Here is a 14,651-nt window from a genome sequence, read left to right as displayed (position 1 = left end):
TTTTCATACTCACCGGTCTGCTTTTAAGACTAATACCGCTACCTAACTGACAAAACACACAAGCTTTAAAACTCAATCCCAATTTGTAGAAAAAACAGCAATAATGAAGGTGAATGAAGCCTGAGTCAAGCAAAGCTCTGTTTACATACCATGAACAAAAAAGGCACTGGAAGTTTCTATGCCCAGTACATATACACATATGTTCAGTGTTACAACCACATATTAACATTGCTCTGGGTGTTTTCATATTCAAAGTGCACTTGAAACAATTAGTCTGAGTCTATACCACAATCAAGCATCTCATAAAAGTGCTGTAGATGGTAGCTCAAATTTGAGCCACCATTTTGTTTCCTTATGTCTTCCTATGTGAGTCTCTGCTAAGGAAGAGTCAGAAAAAGTGCTTCAGACCAATGTCTCCAGACTTCCTGAGATAAGGACTTTTTTTGCATTTACATTTTTCAAATGTCCCTTTTGTCATTTTCAAATAAGCATCTTCTATATTATCAGCAACATTCTGAGCCACGAGCATGGTATGTAGGTCAGGTCTTGGAACGCACCAGGCCTCTAACAGTCACCAACTGACCGGCTGAATTTTGATCAGGTCTGAAGCATAAAACTTTATGCTTGGTGAGTTAAAGACAAAGGATAACATGATATCATTTCAGCTCAGCTTAAATTGTTGTTTCTACAGACTTCCAAAAGTACTAAACAACTTCATCTAGCAGATCAATTTGCTGAGGTGACCTGAGAACCTTTTGCACTTAATTCAGTTGAGCAGGCCCACTGGTGGGCAGTGCTGATCAAAATCAGATACACCACAGGATGAAACTCTTTATCCAAAAGGCAGAAAGCTAGAGATGCCTGTCTCAGATCTTCCCAAGCTGCAATCATGTTTGCTTAGTGTTGGCAACATCTCTGGGATCATTGGTATTGGAGTCACCTGGGCGTTGACTAGAAAAAAACAAACAAAAAAGGCAAAACTCAAAAGTCAAACCTAGGTGGCCCCAGACTCTCTGGAAGTGGGGCCCTAGAATCTGAATTTATGGGAAATTTTCGGGAGGATTATTTGTTCACTGAAGTTTAAGGATGATACTTCATGGCGTTCAAACAGTGTTGTTCTAGACAGAAGGGACAGACCCATTCTCTACAGAAAATGGTGTCCCTGTCTGCATAAACCCCTGTAGTCCACCTCTTTGGAAACGTGGGTGCCCTTCCCATGTCATAGCACACACAAACTGTCAACCACACTGCCTTCTCAGGTGTCTTCTGCTACTTTGGCAGTTGTCCTCAGAGAAGCTCCCAGTTCTACCAGAAAATCACTATCCAATCTCTCACATCACAAAGATGAACATTTTCATTTTCCTCTGACCATTCTGAAGATACACCACATTGTTAATCTCCTTTCATCTGAATAATCTTTCCTCAACTTTTCAGTAATTATAGGTTACCAGGCTTGACATTCTAAAATAGGGTGATGCATTTACCAAGGTGACAGGGTGTTTGTGAGGCTTAATTAATTAAGGCCCGGAGAGTGCTGAGAGAAAGCTTTTGTACCAGCATTCAATATTATTATTTATTTGCAATACAATTTAGAACTTTCTCCATAATGGGGAAAAATTACAAACATCCATTTAATTCCTCAGGGTACTTGAGAGTAAAAAGCTGGCCATGGGAGAGCAGGGAATTACTGCTGTCTCTCCTATAATAACCACCAGCATGGAAATGGAATAAGAATCCATTACCCCAGGTGGAAGGTTATCTGAAGCCCTAAATGGGCTTGTTGCTGATATACTCATGGCTGGCACAAGCAGAAGACCAGACACTCAACCCCAGTCCCTGTTTCCCCTTCAGCCCTGAAGCCCAGAAACACTGAGTGTGTGAAGATGTCAGTGACAATAAAATATTTTTTTTCAGTTAATGGGCTTCATGAATACATAGATTTCAAGTTAAGGCAATTATCTAATTTCAACTCACCACTTGCTAATTTACTAATTCATTAACTCGAAGAAATGGTCATCCTATGCGATGCTGGCCTCCCGACCAATAGAGCTAAGTCTTGGAAGGGATTTATTTCCAACAACACCAGGGACAGAAAAGCCTGAGATATTTTTGAAGAATAATAAAAAATGGATTAAAGGGAAAAGAAATAATTTATCACGTGCAGATGTGCAGACAGAAAAGATGGTGGCTTTGCAGCCTGATTTTATAAAAACAAAATTACAGTGAAGGTATCTCACCAAATCAATGATTTGCTAACACAGGGATCTAGATGGCTGATGAGCTATCAGGTGTACCAGCTTTCATAAAAATCACGTCATCAAAGGAATAGTCAGTAAATTTCTCCTCTTCTGACTAACCAACCCCAGACCTTGCAACCTTGATAAGAAGGGAAAGCAACACAACTTTGGCAGATTCTTTGTTGAAATCCAAAGGCTATGTGTGCATGTCAGTGCCTCCCTCAGGAGGTTCACGACTGCCAAATGAATTGAAAGTCCTAGACAAGTTCTACTCTGTAGGAAAGGATGAAAAAGATACATCCAAGAAAGGGAGGAAATATGGATTGATATGACTTGCTGCTTCTAGAATCTTCCAAGGAGGAGAGCACTTTCAAAAAACATTTTACAGGTACTTTTCTGCATCTGAGAAGTAAATAAGTAAATAAATTACCCAATGAGTCTACTTTCATACATATTATTCTTCTAAGATGTGAATATTCTGTATCTATTTATTTAGGTTTTCTCTAAGTCTTTCCAGTTATGTGTCCTGTTTTTCCACAAAAAGGTACAGCACTTTTTTTGCTAGATAATTTTTCTCAGATAATATTTGATACTGTTGTAAAAGAAACACATATATACAGCAAGATATGCTACACATTCAGAATATATTTATTTTAAAACTCAAACCAGAATCAAAGAGACAAAATTCCCATTAGCCAAGACCTAGAGGAGTCCTTATAAGAGAGGCTACCCAAAGGGTGACTAAAATCATAGAAGGCACTCGATCTCATTATCACCAAGAAAATGCAAAATAGAACTACAACGAAGTACCACCCCTGCCCCCAAATTGCTAAAATTAGAAAGATTGACAATAACAAATGTTGGCAAGGACATGAAGCAATGGAGAGCTCTCACACACTGTTGATGAGACTGTCAAACTTCCTTCAAAACTGGTTCGATACTCTTTACTAAAGTTGATGATACTTATACCCTATGACCAACCAATTCTACTCTAAACAATGTCCTAGAGAAATCTGTGTATTTGTCCTCCAGATTTACATATACAGGAATGTTTACAAGAACACTCTTTATAATACCCAGCTACTGGAAAGAACTCAAATGTCTACGGACAGTAGGATGGATGAATAAATTGTGGTAAGTTCATTCAATAGATTATTATGCCAGAATTGAAATGAACAATGTATGAGTACACATAAAAGCCAGGTAAATCTCACAAACATAATGTTGATTGTAGAAGCCAGACAGAAAGTAATAAATATTGTATGATTCCATTTATATCAAATTTAAAAACAGGCAAACAGTGTAAAGAAAGGCAAGGGGCTAATCACTACAAAAGTCAGCTCAAAGCAGGAGGAACCTGTGGCTGAGAAGAACCAGAGGTTTTGGTTTTTGTTTTTAAGATTTTATTTATTTGAGATACAGCGAGTGAGAACAAGCTAGAGAAAACATGAGTGGGCGGGGGATGGGGATAGAGAGAGAGAGAAGCAGACTCCCCACTGATCAGGGCGCCTGATGCAGGGCTCCACCCCAGGACCCTGGGATCAGGACTGAAGCTGAAGGCAGCCGCTTAACCAACTGAGCCACCCAGGCATCCTGAACCAGAGGATATTGAGGGGTTGGCAATAGTCTCTTTTTTTAAACTGGGTGATAAGTACAAGGCTATTGGTTCCATAAAAATCTAATAAAACGTACATTTATGTTTCATGTAATTTTCTCTATAGGACTATATTATAAAATATGACAATAAATATGATTTTTGCAATTTAATTTAAAAAACAGAGAATTACACATTGTATGTCATTTTTTAAGGTTTGTGGATTGTATCTGCAGGACTGTAAATACAATAGGGAGATTGCATGTTGGCACATTACTTTGTATCCTCAATTGTTCATTTACCAATTTAATAATGAATAACTTTTATTACATGAACCTCTTAATTATAATACCCAGCTTTGAAAAAATTGCACCATATTATATATGTCAACACATGTAATTTTAATTAATAGATGTATGCCAATAAAAATAAGGATTCATACTTTTTTGTATGAAGGTTAATAAATAGGTAGAGTTGACAATGAGACTCCTAGAAGAAAGCATGTGTCCAATTAGATTCTGTTTTGCATTTTCAGTTGGATACTCATCTGGTTTTTAAATTTATAAACATTTAGATGATATAAGTATAACCTCCTGTAAAGCTGTTGAATAACTTTTAGGAACCAGTAGAAATAATAATATTTCCTCAGTGGCTAAAATAAGACTTCTTGTAGTCTTCATAAATAACATCAGCAACAAAAATGATTGAACAGAGTGGATGTGTATTAGAAATACACAATGTTGGTGGTGCCTGGGTGTCGTAGTCGGTTAAATGTTGGATTCCGGGCTTCTACTCAGGTCATGATCTTAGGGTCGTGAGAGGAAGCCCAGAGCCAGGTTCTATGCCGGGTGTGAAGCCCGCTTATAATTCTCATTCTCCCTCTCTCTCTCTCTCTGCCCCACCCCTACCACATGTACACATGTGCTCTATTTCTCTCTCTGAAAGAAAGAAAGAAAGAAAGAAAGAAAGAAAGAAAGAAAGAAAGAAAGAGAGAGAGAGAGAGGGAGGGAGGGAGGGAGGGAGGAAGGAAGGGAGGAAGGGAGGAAGGGAGGAAGGAAGAAAGACACAATGCTGCCTGAATTTGGAACATACATTTCCCCCATTTATAGCATCTGGGGAGCACACTATTTTCATCCTCACCCATCTCTTGTAATAATGTCTCTGATTCACAGAAGCAATTACTCACAAAGCAGTGTTATTTCAAATAGTGATAAATTACTGGTTGATTCTGAGCAACCTTTTGAAGGAAGAAAGGAGAGAGAGGAAGAAAGAGATACAGAAGGAAGAAAAGAAAGAAGGCAAGGAAGAGTACAAGAACTGAATAACAAATTATAGCACAAAGAATGAATGCACAAAACATTGAAGAATCAGAGAAAAAAATGAAGGAATGTATAAAAAGTTAGATGAATGAAAGAATTAGTAGCTGCTTTAAAATCAGTGGATAAATGAAGAAAGAAAGCATATAGGAAGTGTAGAAATAAATGAATGAAAAAAAATGGGTCCGTAGGTGAATAAATAAAAATGAGTGAATGACCGGGCACCTGGATGGCTCTGTCGATTAAGCATCTGACTCTTGATTTCTGCTCAGGACATGATCTCAGGGCCCTTGAATGAGCCCCACAAAGGGCTCCATGCCCACCCAGGAGCCTGCTTGGGATACTCTGTCTCCCTTTGCCCACCCCCCTGCTCAAGCATATGTATGCTCTCTCTCTACAAGAAATAAAGAAGTAATTAAAAAAATTAAATGAATGAATGACAGAAAGTGTAGTGGTTAAATGAGTGAAGAATAAAATAAGTAAATTTAAAAAGAGTGAATAAAAAATGAGAGAATGAGTGAATATTTGAAAGAATGAGAACCAAAGAGATTAGTTTAATGTCTTCATTTTACATAAGTGGAAACAAGGGGTCAATGTGAATAAGTGATTTGTTTTTAATGGTGACCAGAGAACAACTAGAACCCAGGTTTGCTGAATATGAATCTTACACAGTTTTCATGGAATAATTTAGCTTGGTGTTCCCTACGATCAGAGCCTGAGACAAGGACTTTGTACAGGCAGTGGAGTGAGTTTCATGGTGAGAGAGAACCCACAAGGAACTATCTATTCAGAGGTGGTAAAAATCAGAGATGAGATTGTGAGGATGTGAGTCACACCAGAAGCACTCTAGCACACTGTTGTGTTCTAGGAAAGTTCTAGAAGGTGTTAGAAAATGTTATGGAAAAAAAAAAAGAAAAATGTTATGGAAACGAAGATGACGAAACAGCCATAATTTAGTTGTGTCATTAATTAATACATACCCAGCCACAGAAATACAATCAGGTTGAAGTCTGTGTTTCTTTCAAGCTCCAGACACACTTTATAATCCTATGATAAATCATAGTAGTAGTAATAGATTGTTATAATAAAAGTTATTTTTCTTTTTCTTTCAACTCATAGCAATTATTAAATTTGAAGGAAAAAAGAGAAGGCTTTTTATAAGGTAAGCCTACATATAGAAACATTAAGGAAACGGTAACTATTCCCCCTGCTGAGAAGCCTGAGCACATTGAACAACAATGTGTAGATCTTATAGGTGTATGGAAAAAAAACTTTTCCTCTATCTTATATTTGTGCCTGGGGCTTGCAAATTAAACTGACAAAAGACAGATCCACAGGAGAAAAGGCATACAGATCTTATTTGACGGTAATATTTCAATTTTACATGCATGGAAGTCTTCCTAAAAAGAAAACACACAAAAAAGTGAAGATCCAAAAAGGTGGCGTTACCTGGGAGCTTCTATACCATTTTCACAAAGGGTGACAAATTCGTGGAGAAGCGACAAGGGAAAGGGTAAGTAAGAGGCTTGGCCTTCTGGGAGCCATAAATCATGAGAAGATAAACCTATAGGGAAACTAACAGAAGATAAAGCTTATTTTTGTAAGGTTTCTTTGTGTAGACCCATCTCAGTGCTGACTTTCCACCTCCAGCCGTAATGGTTGCTCTCCCTCTTCCTGGTATGGGAGAGGAGAGGGAGCAAACCTTCTAGAAGGGAAATTCACGTCCCACTTTTAGGCAGATGGGGGAGGGCAGAGAGCTCTTTCTGAGTTTGCTGTCTCATTATTGCCTTCAGCTCAAAACAATCCCTATGCCAATGTAGCCAATTTTGGGGGCATTTTTGGATCTCTTTCATAGGTAAAGCCAGAGGATACCTTCAGCTCTGCATGTGGACATTGTTCTAATGCCCAAACTGATAATGCCAAGCTCAGGACCCTACCAGTTTGCACATGCTCAGAGTAAAAAAGGAATAGGGCATTAACTTTTTATGAGACATGTTCCATTGAGCTCATCCTCCCTCCCCACCCCACTTCTTTTCAGGGTTCCCCCAATCATGCCTTCATGATATCTGCTTGAACCTTCCAATACATTCTCACCTGTCTTCACTGATAAGGGCTGGTGTGGAACTCTGTCCTCCTTCAGGAAATAGTAATGACTTCCTTTCACTCTTGAGGGATCCCCTTGCCAGAGAGCCAACATGATAATCTCTTTTAAACTAAAGCATTTAACACTGGTCAGGGCAAAGTAGGCCTTTTTCCAAAGCTGGGTTTATATTTTAACATGAACTTTGCTGTTGTGATCTCAAATAACAAAGAACATGGAAATTGCTAGAACTGTCAGGGCCAAAGAGGGAATCCTGGAGGTCATGAAATATTTTTTTTTTAAAGATTTTATTTATTTATTCATGAGAGACACAGAGAGAGGCAAAGACACAGGTAGAGGGAGAAGCAGGCTGCCTGCAGGGAACCCGATGCAGGACTCCATCCCAGGACCCTGGGACCACGCCCTGAGCCAAATGCAGACGCTCAACCACTGAGCGTCTGCCCCCATGAAAGATTTTTTTTGCCCCAAATGCCCATCCATGAAATAAGCCTTGCCTGGGCCAGTAATTTTGTTCCGAAATGCTCATTCTACTGAGATCCTTTTCCTCCTTTTTTCCTGACCTTTGTGAAAATCATCACCCCCAGCTCAGTTCTGAATCCAGAAACATGGACATCAGTGTTCACCTTTCCCTTTTCCTGACTTTTCCCCATCCGAATCCTGCCAGTTTTCCTGCCTGTTCATCTTGCTGGGTGGTATGTTTCTCTCTCTTTTCACTGCTTTAATTTAAGCTTCCAAAAAGGTCCTCGTGAAACTTCTATCTGACCAGGACACTGTCTGCTGAGGCTCATTGCTTCCACTCATGACCGTCAAAGCTCCATTCTCTGCTACATGACACATCTGCCTTCTGGCGTGAACTTCCACCACCCTCTCCCCACTCTGGAGACCATACATGCTCTCTCTTGGCTCTGGGTTTTCACACACACACGTTTACTCCTACATAGATTATTTCTTTTCCTTCTCCTCCTCCTAAATATACTCAAAGCTTATCCTGCATCTCCATGCTCCACCTTCACGTTGCCTTCTCTTCTGTGTCTCTATCTTCTCTCTTACAACCAAGAATACTTTTCACGGCATTTAGGCCCCACTTATACAAGCCAGAATTATCTCCTCATCAAGATCCTTAACTGAATCATGTATGCAAAGATCACCTTTTCCAAATAAGGTAATGCTCTCCAGTTCCAGGGATTTAATGTGGAAGTATTGGGGAGGAGACATTTTCAAACTACCTCTCTGGTACTACTCTAATGCACCAGTCATTGTCCCTTCTAATTATTGCTTATTAAGTTAGTTGCCACTCTACTAGACTTGTCAGCCTTGTTGGTCTCTGATCTCCATCAAAAGAGCTGCTCAAATCTCCATTTGAAAAGAGCTGCTCAAATCTCCTTAGGAGTTCAAGTGCACTAAATATTTAACTTCAGCAGACTCCTCAAAACTGATTCTCTCTACATGGTCAGCCTCCATTCCTACCCTGAAGACACTCCAAGTATTTGCTTTCTCAACAGATTCTTCCAGGGCAGAAGCTGAAGGAAATTTCCTCTCCACAGGAGGGAACTTCACTAGCAGATGATCCCTCTGTTCAGTAGGAGCTGGAAAAGGTCTTTATTTTTCATGGGGTTGACTTGGCCTAGCCCAACCTGTTTCTTCTCCTGAAGAACTCCCCCAAAGAAGTCGGCATCCCTCTAAAGACCATCACGTGAAAAAGTGCAGGTCACTGGTGATGCCAAAGTGGTCCCATTTGCCTCCCCATTAGGACCAACAGTGGCCTCCTCCTTCTTCCTTGGCTTCGAGAGGAGCGACTCCATAGAGGTACAACCATGCTTTCCATTGCTGGCCTCACTCAAGGCATCTGACATATGCACTTTCTCAAAATTTCCCAGGTATCTCCCCTCACTTCCCAATACTCACCAGCAGACAAAATTCAAGCTCTCTTCAGTCTCCATAGACACTCTTCGGAAAAAATATCAATTTCAACCTTAAATTCAAGGGTTTATTCCAAGACTCTCTTCCTCCTTTCCACCTCTCAACTGAGCAACCAACTAGTATTTTGTCTCTTTATTGGTGGAGATCACCAGCTGCAGGGATCCTGAATCTGTGCCATCTTTAAGAAGTCTCCCTCACACTTTCAGGGCCCTGAGGATGTATGTTCCTGAATTGGGGCATAGAGTCAGGACTCCCCAGTGTCCCGATCTAGAGAGTGCAAACACCCTTCGTTGCATCCTGTAGACTCTGTAGCTTTTAGCTATGTGGTGCTAACCACAGCATAGCATTGTGGTTTAGCCAGCAGGCCAGGAGATCACTCAGAACTGGATTTTTGTCTAGCTCCACAATCATCCAGCTGTGTCATCTTCAGTACATTTATTTAAGTCTCAGTCTCCTCTTCCATTCAATGGAACAATACCCACTCACAGGGTTACTAAGAGTTTTGAATGAAAACATGATTGCCTAACAAAGAGGAGTTTCTCCAAGATACTTAGAATGCACAAGATGGTTTGGTCCTTTCTACTGAACAGGTTTTGCCAAAGGGGCATTTTTCTTGGCAACTAACGGCCATTTCTTCCTGGTTCTCACACAGAATACCTTTCAGAGCTGCAAGCAAATAGGAGTCTTCACGTAGCAGCCTTCTGAGTGGGATTTTTTTTTTCTACCACACAGGTATTAGAGAATAAAACCCACCAGTAAGTGTCAGGAAATATTAAGTGCTCCATAGTTTTAAATAAAATCGGATTATATTTGTGACTTGCTAAAGACTGAGATTCCCTGCAAGAAAGAGAAACAGGCATCTTCTTTCCTTCCTAGAAGCTTGCTGAGCTATTAAACTTTGAATCCGGGGATCCCTGGGTGGCTCAGCAGTTTAGCACCTGCCTTTGGCCCAGGGTGTGATCCTGGAGTCCTGGGATCGAATCCCACATTGGGCTCCCTGTGTGGAGCCTGCTTCTCTCTCTCTCTCTCTCTCTCTCTCTCTCTCTCTCTCTCTCTCTCATAAATAAATAAATAAATAAATAAATAAATAATCTTAAAAAACAACAACAACAAAAAACTTTGAATCTACTCTACTGCTGCCAAGAGCCTGGAGAGGAGTTAGTTAGGGGATTTCTTTTGGAAATCAAAGGAGAAAGAGGAAAGGGAAAAGCTTGACACAGGTCCTCAGGCACTTAGATTTGCGGTCAACAGAGAGAGATCTCTAGAACACCTGGAGATTTCCAAAGGCAGTAGGCTTGCTGGGAAACACTGAGAAAAGGGTTTGAGAAGGAGTAAGTGAGTGATGGGCTTTCAGTTCTCCAAGGCCTTTGGAAAGAAGACTTTGGAGTTTCTATAGCTCCAAAGGAGGTATCGTGGCAATAAGAGAAGACTAGGCTGTAAGTGAGAACTGGTTAGTGTACTGGTGAGGAGGCCAGGTGAAGAAGGACACAGCCACCCCTCCTGATGAGGGGTCTTTAACACAGATAATAAAACTGAGTTCCCACAGTGGAGACCTCCATTCAGCAGAAATGGAGGCAAAAAAGCCAAACAAACAAAACAAAACAAAGGGAATGCAGACATTTACCTACCACTACTGTGCTAGCAGTTATAAAAGATGGCACTCTGTTCCTCTATCACCCCTTTGCCCCTCCACCTTCAACTCTTCAAGAAGGCAGGAAGGAAATATGGATAAATATCTCAGGATAACAGTGCTGGAGTGAGAGGAGGAAGGAAAGAGCAGATAAAGCTCCTCCTCACTCCACGTGCCCCTAGCCTCCCACCAAATCTACCCTAGGGGAGGAGGGCCTGGGATTTATATTGAGTCTGAGGTTGGCACATTAAGCGGAATAGGTTTCTTTTATTATATATATTTTAATTGCAATAAACTGTACATAACATAAAATTTATCATTTTAACTGAAGTATGTAGTTCAGTGGCATTAAGTACATTCACATTGTTGTGCAACCATCACCAAAACATTTTTCCTCATCCCAAACTGAAACTCTGTACCCGTTTAACAATTACTTCCTATTCCTCCCCTAGCGCCCCCACCCCCCCGCGCCTGGTCCTGGTAACCTCTACTCTACTTTCTGTCTCTGAATTCGCCTATTCTGGGTCCTTGCTGTAAGTGAAATCACACAATATTTGTGTTTTTGTGTCTGGCTTCTCAGCAAAATGTTTTCAAGGCTCATGCATTTTGGAACATGTATCAGAACTTGATTCCTCTTCAAGGCTGAATAAATTATATGCATATGCCACGTTTTATTTAACCAATCATCTTTTGGTGGGCATTTGGGTTACTTTCATGTTTCGGTAAATAATGCTGCTATGAACATTGGTGTATAGCATTGCTAACTCCTATGATAATTCTATGCTTAACTTTTTGAGGAACTGCCAGGCAGTTTCCCACAGTGGCTGCACCATCTTATATTCCTAAATGCACCGGGTTCCAATTTCTTCACCATCTTCCCCAACACCTGTAATCTTCCATTTTGGAATAATAGTCATCCAAATGGTGACAAAGACTTTCTCTTTGACCTGATTTTAGTCAGACTCCTCTGAGCCCTTTTTTCGACTGGGCTCATCTTTGGATCTTTTTCAGCCTGGATTGCCTAGATCAGTTGTGGCAAGAATCCCCTACCTTTGGTGTCTCCTCCTAGTGACTTCCCATCCATTGAACACCACTCTGTTTGATGGCTATACATCCCCAACTGTCTGTATTTGGAACTGAACAGATCTCTCTCCCCTGTTGCAGTAGTCTGGACTCTCATGGCAATAGTCCTGAATTAATTCTTACTTCTCATTTTAACAAGCTTCAGAACAGTTTTTTCTATAGCAAGGGGTGTGAACTGGCATTGCATTGTGGTTTTGATTCCCTAATGGCTAGTCATGAGCAACTGGATGGGTTTTAATATCTGAAAACATATAGAAATTATGGCATCTGCGCTAAATTTAAGGGACAGGAAAGAGATTTTTGACAGAATAAGGTTGAAGTCAACATACCGAAAAGAGAGAGAAAGAGATAGACACACAGATTTATGTTCACCTTCCACCAAGGTGAGACTTCTCAGTAACTACTCCCCGGCAGACCGCCCTTCTCCTCACCTACAGACAATCTCTGTGGGGCCACCTCTCTCCTACCTCATTCCCAAAGTCTGAGGTCTCCATCTAACTGCTTCTCCCTCCTCCCTAAATTTCAGGAGTACCTGTTTGGACCTAACTTTTAAAAGGCCAAGATTGTTAACTGTTCTTTGAGAGCAAGAAATACATAGGCCTTCAGCACTCAGCTAATCTCTTAGGATGTGGCCACACAACAAGAAAACTGGATAAAAAATGAGCGGCATGGTGACATGGCTTCTCGCTGACTCCTTCCCTGAGCCCAAACCTGAAAGCGTTCTTTCATTTTCATTCAAATGACAGCACCTGCCCCTGGAAAGCAGGACAAGTGGGACAGGGGACTGGTGGGGAAACCCCAAAGAGAAAGCCAGTGCAAGTCTAGTTTTATTGCTGATAAAGATGAGAGTGGTTCACCAAGAAGGCGGGGCAGTGTTGGCTATTGGAATTGCAAACCTAAGAACTCTCTTCAAAGAAAACTATTTCATAATCCCCTATGGGACAAATGTCTGCAAAGTGGCATTGGCCTTTAATGAATTGTATTAATTACACTCTTAAGCCCCATGAAAATTGCAAAATCATTTTTTCCAATCGGGTTAATAAAGCCCGTTTAGTACAGGCACACTGTCTGTCAGCAGAAAATCCACCAAGCACATTGTTTGTAGATAAAGAAAAACTCGGTGGCGGATTTTCCTGGGTTATGATTGTGATACGTTCTGGGATGCCTGCTTTGCAATTTTTCCTTTCTGTGAGTGAGATCTATATCCTTCTGGCATAGCTGGACGTGCAGGGGACTGTCACACTTTCTGATGGTGTTTTATCTATCACTGGGGAGCTGCAAATTCATTCTCAAAGTCTCAATACTGAGAGATGTTATTATCACTTGGAAACTTCCACTGAAAATAAGACAGCCTTTGAAGGTGGTTGGCTGCATCTTGACTGCTCTGACCTTCTGACAGCCTGGGCCTCCTTTCCTCTTGATCTCCTGGCAGCAAAGGAGAAGGTACCCCTCTCTTACCTTCCAGCTCACTGCAAAGAGACCCCAAACCCATAAGAAGCAGAGTTCCTCCACAATCTTCTGACCTCACAGTCTGGAAAGCAGTGGATATGAGCTATTGGGCTTGTGCTTCCCCGATGTTTCCAAGTATTTAGGATACCTTTGTGAAACTTAGAAAAAAGATATCTCTTCCAGGCAGGGCAGTTGCAATTAGCCACGACTCTGGGAAGCACCTCTCTCTGTGCTGCTGCCAGTAGGAAGCCTATCTACTGAAGGCTTGTGTAGTTTACAACCCACACGTCTGTTTCTGGCAGCCTTTCTCACAAGGACAAGCCACAGCATGCAAATGGGTGAAGTTTGTCGTTTGTGTTTTATAAACTCCTTATTCTTTATTTCATTTCCTCAGGGCTGTCATGGTGGAGTGAAGTGAAGTGAAGTAAATTCATATTAAAGCAAGAATGGCTATTAATGGTTTATTGTGCTATCTCCCAGATGACTTATCTTTTATTGAGAAGCTCTGAGAAACATTCGAATGTTTCTGGTTAAAAAAAAATGAAAAAAGATAAAAATTTGGAACTACCTACCTGAAGGTCAGCCAGTGAGGGAACCGTGTTTGAGTGAAGGACTTTCTGCTCCAGCCTCTCAGACAAGACAGCTCTGGCCACCCCCAATCAATGCAGGAACATGTCAGCTGCCTCCGCTCACCACCAGATGGGATTTGGAGTTGACTTTCCTGATATAGGTCCTGACACCAAGGTGACTTGCAAACCATAGTTTTTTCCTCTTTCCCCTATTTGCTATCATGCTGATTCATCCTTCTCTCCCCCAAGTGTGGAGTCTCAGAATTCTTTGCTTCACTTTGGCCTGAAACTTACCCATATTCTCTCTCAAAAGGTAGAGTTCTCTTCTCCACTGCACCTGCTGCCGACTGGAGTCCCCTTGCAAGAAAGTTGATTCTTCTTCCTTCCAGATCCCTAAGTACTAACCCCCTGGAAAGGGTCTGCATTCAGTTCAGCATGAGATCAGCCAGCTTCCCTAGAAGACCCAGCCTGCATCTTGGCTAACTTCTCAGCTTCTTGTACTGTCTATCCCAATATTCCTCCTCCATGTAAGACTCTGGATGTTCCAGAATGTCCAGTATCTTGTGTCTGGTGAAATTAGTATTAAACAAGCCTTCTCAATATGGTTCCTCAAATCACATATGGTTAGTTCCTGAGCTAAGTAAGTCCTAGGCTAGTACAGGTCATTACAAAAAAATTTATTTATTTTATTAATTTTTTAAAAAGATTTTATTTATTCACTTTAGAAAGAGAGAGCAAGAGGAGGGAGGGGA

The sequence above is a fragment of the Canis lupus genome, chromosome 2 (assembly GCF_011100685.1).
Source record: "Canis lupus familiaris isolate Mischka breed German Shepherd chromosome 2, alternate assembly UU_Cfam_GSD_1.0, whole genome shotgun sequence".
In the NCBI taxonomy this organism is placed as follows: domain Eukaryota; kingdom Metazoa; phylum Chordata; class Mammalia; order Carnivora; family Canidae; genus Canis; species Canis lupus.
This window is presented reverse-complemented; position numbering follows the sequence as displayed.